Source organism: Prionailurus viverrinus, chromosome F2, assembly GCF_022837055.1.
Source record: "Prionailurus viverrinus isolate Anna chromosome F2, UM_Priviv_1.0, whole genome shotgun sequence".
NCBI lineage: Eukaryota > Metazoa > Chordata > Mammalia > Carnivora > Felidae > Prionailurus > Prionailurus viverrinus.
Window position 1 is genome coordinate 30,339,359 of NC_062578.1, and position 7,307 is coordinate 30,346,665.

Sequence of the window (7,307 nt, forward strand, 5' to 3'; positions counted from 1 at the left end):
CAACACAAAATTTTTTACCTTACTGTACTGGAGGTCAGAAGTCATAAAGCCCATGTGTTGGCATGGCCGTGTTCCTTCTGAAGGTTCAAAGGGAGAATCCAACTCCTTGTGTTTTTCACCTTCTAAAGACTACCTGTGTTCCTTGGCTCATGACAACCCCTTCCTCCGTCTTCAAGGACAGCAAAATGGCATCCTCAAATATCTCTTTTCCTGTCCTTCCACCAATCACCTTCTCTTGCTCTGACCCATCTGCCTTCCTCTTTTAAGAAGGCTTGTGGGTACATTGAGCCCACCTGATATTTCAGGATACTCTCCCTATCTCAAGAGCCTTAACTCAATCACACCTGTAAAATCCCTTTTGCCATATAAAGAAACACTTCCAGGTTTCAGGGATTAGAATGTGGACAACTTTGGGGGATCATTATATTAACTACTCCAATATATGTTCTCATACTTCCCAGAACTGACACATGGTAAGGCCTCAAAAAATAGCTATCTACTGAATCAGGGAATGAACAAATAAACATTGACAGACAGCCCCTCCAAGAGCATTCTTAATCTTAATCAGCATTAATAAAAATGGAATCTTCACAACAAGGAACATCAACATAATAGCTTGTTTCACTCTGCTTGACAGGTCAAAAAACACCTGGAATATTTTGCTCGGTTCTATACTTCAAGTGTGGAAGAGGTAGATTGGGGCAGGTTTAAAGGAAGGCAACAGGATGGTGGAGAATGAGAAACAGTATTATGTAAAAGAGCACTTATAACGTTTGGGGCTTAATCAGAAGAATTGAAGAAAGGTGTGAAGTGAAGACCCCCCCCCCCCCCTTCAAGACCTACCATCACACCACTATTATGGCAGCCAGTGTGCACGTGGGTGGGTGCAATGCATGTGTGCATTTTGGAAAGCAAGCCTTTTTAGCAACAGTTTGTTCCAGAAGGAGACTTTGTAACATTTTCATAAATAACTACTCTTCAGGAGGTAATTTAGCTGTCCTCATAAGCATACATAAAATTATTTTGAAATGACTTAAATTTTGTTTGGCACAAATTGGATACTCACACGTTATTAATTCACTGTGTGTATGTTTGTTTGTTTGTTTGTACATTCATGAAGCTTTATTTTCCTCCAAAACAAGTCCAAACTTCCAAGCCTGGCCCACCAGCAGGTCCCTTCAGGTCCCTTCAGACCCAGATGGGGAAGCATTTCTCTTTCTTTCTTTCTTTCTTTCTTTCTTTCTTTCTTTCTTTCTTTCTTTCTTTCTTTTAATGTTTATTTTTGAAAGAGAGAGAAAGAGATGGATAGAGACAGAGGGAGAAAGATAGAGGGAGAGCATGAGAGCACAAGGGGCAGAGAGAGAAGGAGACACAGACTCTGAAGCAGGCTCCAGGCTCTGAGCAGTCAGCACAGAGCCTGACACAGGGCTTGAACTCATGAACTGTGAGATCATGACCTGAGCTGAAGATGGACACTTAACAGACTGAGCCACCCAGGCGCCCTGGGAATCATTTCTTAATAGACACCCGTACCTCTCAGGCAGAGCTGGAAGGGAAGGGCCCCTCTATGTTGGCTTGCAGGGTGCTAACAATAAGATTTTTTTTTAAGTGTAATAGCAGCTACTATTAACTTTACTCCTTGAAATTCCCACCAACAAAAAAGGAAACAAATATTTTAAAATATGAATTAGTTTCTAGAGTATATTTTTAAAATATGATAAAGTGGTTACCTCCTTCTCAGACGCTAGATGCAACACCTGTCCAAAGTGTTTCCATTGCCCCAATTAATATGGCCAGAAATTTTTTTGCATACTGTTCTCAGAGATTTGAAGCTTCAAAGTATACTTTCTCTTCTGTATCAGAACGATGATGACACAGATTAGTGGATGTAGAGAATGTGCTTCCCAATAGTTTCATATTTTATACCACTGTTTGAATATTTTATCACTTATATTTCTTCGTTCATTTATTCAGCAAATAATGATATAGAGCCTTTGATGTGCCAGGATCTGTTCTAGGAACTGGGAATACACTGGTAAACAAAACAAATAAAGATCCCTGCCCTCGGGGCGCCTGGGTGGAGCGTCTGACTTCAGCTCAGGTCACGATCTCTCGGTCTGTGAGTTCGAGCCCCGCATCGGGCTCTGGGCTGATGGCTCAGAGCCTGGAGCCTGCTTCCGATTCTGTGTCTCCCTCTCTCTCTGTCCCTCCCCCATTCATGCTCTGTCTCTCTCTGTCTCAAAAATAAATAAACGTTAAAAAAAAAATTAAAAAAAAAAAAAAAAAGATCCCTGCCCTCATGAGCATTCTAGTGGGGAGAGGCATGGAAAATAAACAGAATAACAAAATCAAAACAGCATATGATAGACAGTGGTAAGTGCTATGGAGAAAAGTAAAGCTGGGAAAGTGGATAGGAGTCCTGTAGGAGCAGGAGGGTGAGGATAGGAGTCCTGTAGGAGTAGGAGAGGCCTGCAATTTTAAATCCGGTGGATTGAGTAGGGGAGACTTAAATGGAGAGCTACAGAACGTGAAGGAGTGAACACCAATGTCTGGGCAGGTTTCTGGGCAGAAGAGCAGTGCCCAGGCTCTGAAGGGAGAGTGCATCTGGTTAAAGTCCAGCCAGAGGGAGGAGGCCAGTGTGGCTGGAGGCCAGTGGAGGAGGATATGTGGACAGGGAGGTACTGGTGATGTGACGGTGGGGGTAGGTAGCACTCCCTGTAGGGACTTAAAGACATTTGCGAAGGGCTTGGCTTTTTACTGAAGGGAGGTGGGAAGTCAGTTTGGGGTGGGGAAGTCTGACCCAGGCTCACTCTGGCTGCAATGTAGGGAAATAGCAGCAAGGTCAAGATGATCACAGGGAGGTGAGTTAGAAGTCTGTGATAGATAGCTGAGAAGTGAGAGTGGCTCGGAGCAGTGTTGGTGGTGGCGAGTGATCGGGTTTTTGTAGGAGTTAGAGCACATGGGGCTTGCAGATGGATTGCATGGAGGTGAGAGAAAGGGAGGTGTGAAGGATGACCAGGGTTTTTGATCTGAACAAACGGAAGGCTATAGGTATTGTTAATTAAGAAGAGAAGGAAACCATTTGTGTGTTCCTCGACGAAGCACAAAATCTCTTGTGATTGCACTCAGGTATAACCAAATTCTGGAGATAAAGGGAGGTGTAAGAATCACCTTTGGGTAGATTATGTAATAAGGGTGATCTTGAGGCAGAGGGCTACATCTCATTTTATATTCATTAAGTGGTTGGTATCGAAAACATTCTATAGCCAAATCTGATAACCCTTAGATTCTTTAACTTCTTTCTGATCAGGGATAGACAGAGATATGGGAAAACATGGGTAAAGAGCTATGCAGGCAAAACTCAACCACAGGCACCATATATCTTCATTATGAATTAGGGGAATAAAAGTTATTTTTGCAAAATTATTATTTTTTCATAAGGGCTAGTTTTGTACTCATTATTGTGATTATTATGTCCAATGAATATTCGGTTCTAAGAAACAAAAAGAACTGCTGATGAAAAGAATGTGTACATGCTTGTTGGGCTGCCTAATAAATAACTATTTGATGATGATTCTGCAGTATGTTTAAAGGGTAATTCTTCTTCTGTTGCTTTAGAGAATTCATTTGGCATTCTAAAAATGGATGTAATTTCAAGCAGTGGCCAAAATGTATCAATTAGCCTGACATGTAGGTCTTTTTAACAGATCTATAAATTTCCAATTTCCTTTGCCATCTTAACCATGGTAAATCATCCTGAACAAGATCATTCTTTTGAACAACAGCCTCCTTATTAACTGAGATCAATTGAGATTAGAAAATGAAAAATACACTAGATGCTGAGAACTCTTTATGAAACCACATTTGTAGGGTGAGGATTGAATGAAGATAAATGGGTTATTTTCAGCTCCCACATCAGAGAAATTTATTCTCTATATCCCACTGCTGGATTAAACACTAATATATATTTAGACGGTTTACTTGCTTGCAAGAATTATCTTTTCCCCATTGAGGTTCTGTATTAATGGAAGGGAATGCTTTTTAATTTCAGTGTATCTTGCTTTGCATACCACATACATTTCTACACATTAAATTGCATAAAATTGATTTTTTTAATTGAATGATAAATTAATGACTAAGTCCTTTGTTTTAATTTCTGATTGATTTTCGTTTGCTCTTTGCATAAAATACAAGATGCTTAGCACATCATATGGACCCTTAAGTGATCTGCATTCTGCCTACCTTTAAAGGTAATCCCCAGCTACCCTGGCCTTCTTTCAAATCCTACTATTTTACATTCAAGGTTTTTGCACATAGTGTCTAAAATTTTAGTTCTTTAACACTGCCTGCTTTATTTTTCCTGCGTAACACAAATAGTACATTACTTACTTACTCAATTGCCTATCTTCCCCTAACTAGAAAGTAGGCTGCAAAAAATACATGGATTTTCATCTTTCCTTCTTCACTGCTGAATCTCTAGCATCTAGAATTGTGTTGAGTATATAGTATGCACTCAGAAAAAGATGATGAATGAATGAATGATTCCTTATCCTGGTATACCAAGTTCCCTTCTCGAAACCTAGGTAACTTGTATTCATCATCCTAATTCCAGCTTAAATATCACCTTTTCAGGCTACTTTTTTTGACCCTCCTAAGACAAGATCAGCTTTCTCTATTATTTGTTCTTACAATTCTCTATATTTCTAAGTTCTCTATAGAACTTCCTAGGATTTTAGCTTATAAACTCTACTTTTTGTGAGATAATTTGCTTAACTCCTGTCTTCTCCCCTAAACTGTAAAATATCTCCTTTTCTTGTTTTTAAAAAAATTTTAAATGTTTATTTATTTTTGAGAGAGAGGGAGAGAGACAGCACGTGCATGTGAATGGGTGAGGGGCACACAGAGAGAGGGAGACACAGAATCCAAAGCACGCTCCCGGCTCTGAGCTGTCGGCACAGAGCCAGACATAGGGAGAACCCACGAACCATGAGATGTTGACCTGATCCAAAGTTGGACACTTAACCAACTGAGCCACCAGGTGTGCTTCTATCTTGTTCTTAATAGTCTCTCCAACATCTAGCATAATGCCTGGGACAAAGGGATGCTCTATAAATATCTGTTAAATGAAACATGGTTGGAAGAATGATTAAGCAATACCTCATTGTAACTTTCAGTCCTCTGTTCCACTTGTTCAATGCTCTCCCAACAAAAACTAGTTGTTAGTGAACCACAAAGGAATGTTTTGCTATACCGGAACAGATCTTATTTAAATATACCCCTCAATGAATTAATTAATGCTTGTAGGATCCCTTAAAGTTAATGCATCATACCAGCCTCTTCACCCCCCACTTTGTGTAACTAAATAAATATTTAATGTGTTTCTCCTCTAGACCAAGCCATATAGAGGGAAAGAAGGTCATGTAAATAATGCGAAGACCATAAGCTTTAAAATATAAAGCTCTCTTACCCTCTAACTGCCTGTGTGAGCTTGGCAAAGTTACCAGTTAAGCTTTTGGTTCTCTATCTGTCAAACAGAAATAGCAATACCTATTTTGTGTGGTTTATGTAGTGGTTATTAATGATGCATGTAGTATGCATGTCACATAGTAAGTGCTCAAAAGATAGCAGTTGTTACTACTATCACTAGAAGGTAAGCTCCTAGAGGGCAGATTACACTTGCATTTCTAGTATCTTACATACCGAATACTCTTAAAGAAGATTGGTTAAACTGACCAACAATGGGAACTGTGGCAGAATATATGCTCCTTCTCAACTCTCATCGGGCTTAGAGTCTAAGCAAGAAAGTAAGTTCCAAGACAGATTCATGAAATATTTAGATAATAATGAAATATAATACTTCCTATAGTTTATAATTCATATGAAATTATAGTAACATATGTGTTACAACCATAAGTGGTTTGCATGGCCAGGCAGGAAAAGATAAGGGGTGGCTGGCTGGAGTTATTGGAAAATGATATGTTCACATGTTGGTGTGTGTGAGATCTATACGAGTGAGCCTCCTGTGAAAATGTTGTATTTCTTTGTCAAAATTTGATGCTGGCTACACCAATGTTGGATAAAATGGATTAACCTGCCGCTTCTGTGTTACTATAATGGCAGGCAAAATTGGGTTATTGATCCTGGGTATCAAGGTGTCTTTGTTATAGTAATGGATGCTTTTTCCCCCTGCTTTAACAATCAGTGGTTAGCTAACATCACAAATAGGTTCTGATAATGTTGGGTAATGTGTCTCAAATAGGGGTGTATTACGTGGGAGTATATACTAGCTCTTAAAAACTAGATCAGAGACTCCATTCCATATTCCACTTCTCTGCAGCATGCTCAGCACAGGTGTTCAATTGTATGACATCATCCATAATCAATACCTACTGCTGTCCTTTCATCTCACCACTCTCTGCTTATAGCTCTAATAAATGGGACTGAGATCGGTGAGCATGAACAGAAGAGCGTTTCTTTTCTCTAGGACCCTCTCTCCTTTTTGTTACTTGGGTGTCTTCATAAAGATGTTTGACTTAGATCCAAACACAATGGCACTCCATTAAAGGTTTTGATATGCCAGCATCCACACTGAAAGCTTCAGATGCCTGATTACAGAATTGAATGAAACAAACACACTGTGTCCTGACCTTAGGTAGGAAAAGAGATGAATACCACCTTTCAGCCACTTCAAGCCATGTGAGGATGATCCAGAACCGACCCATGCCAACCGGCATCCAGGCACGTATCAACCTGTCCAGAGTCTACATCTGCAGGGGAAAGCCCAGTCAGCCTCGTGGCTTCTAGAAGAAGCCGCTTGGCCACACACCTGCCTCCGAGTGGCAGAAAAACGTCCTGGAAGCCCGTGCCTCTGCACACTCACACCCACACGGTATACACTTAGACGAACACATCTCAACAGTCAGAGATCTGAATACAGAAACACTGTGCTCACAGCAGTCACAAACAAAAACACATGCGTGGAATAAAGTACTTTTCAAAAATCTGGGTCGGTAAAGCGCTCTTATCACACACTTCGAGGCCCCGCGGCAGTCCCCTGGAAAAGGGCTTTTCTCGGAGCCATTCATAAACGGGGCAGTCCTTCCCCCCGAGGTGTGTCCTCAGCGTGGATCAAACGGCAACTTTGTTGCAGTCTCGGCAATCTTTTCAACTCTTTGCTGTGCTCTTCCTTAACTCCCAGACGGCCGGGCGGCGCCGGACCGGACAGCCACGTCCTACTCCAGTGGCCTCCCCGCCCTAACCGCGCGGAGGGGCGGGGCCCAGCCGGCTGCCAGGAAATGCCCAGGAGT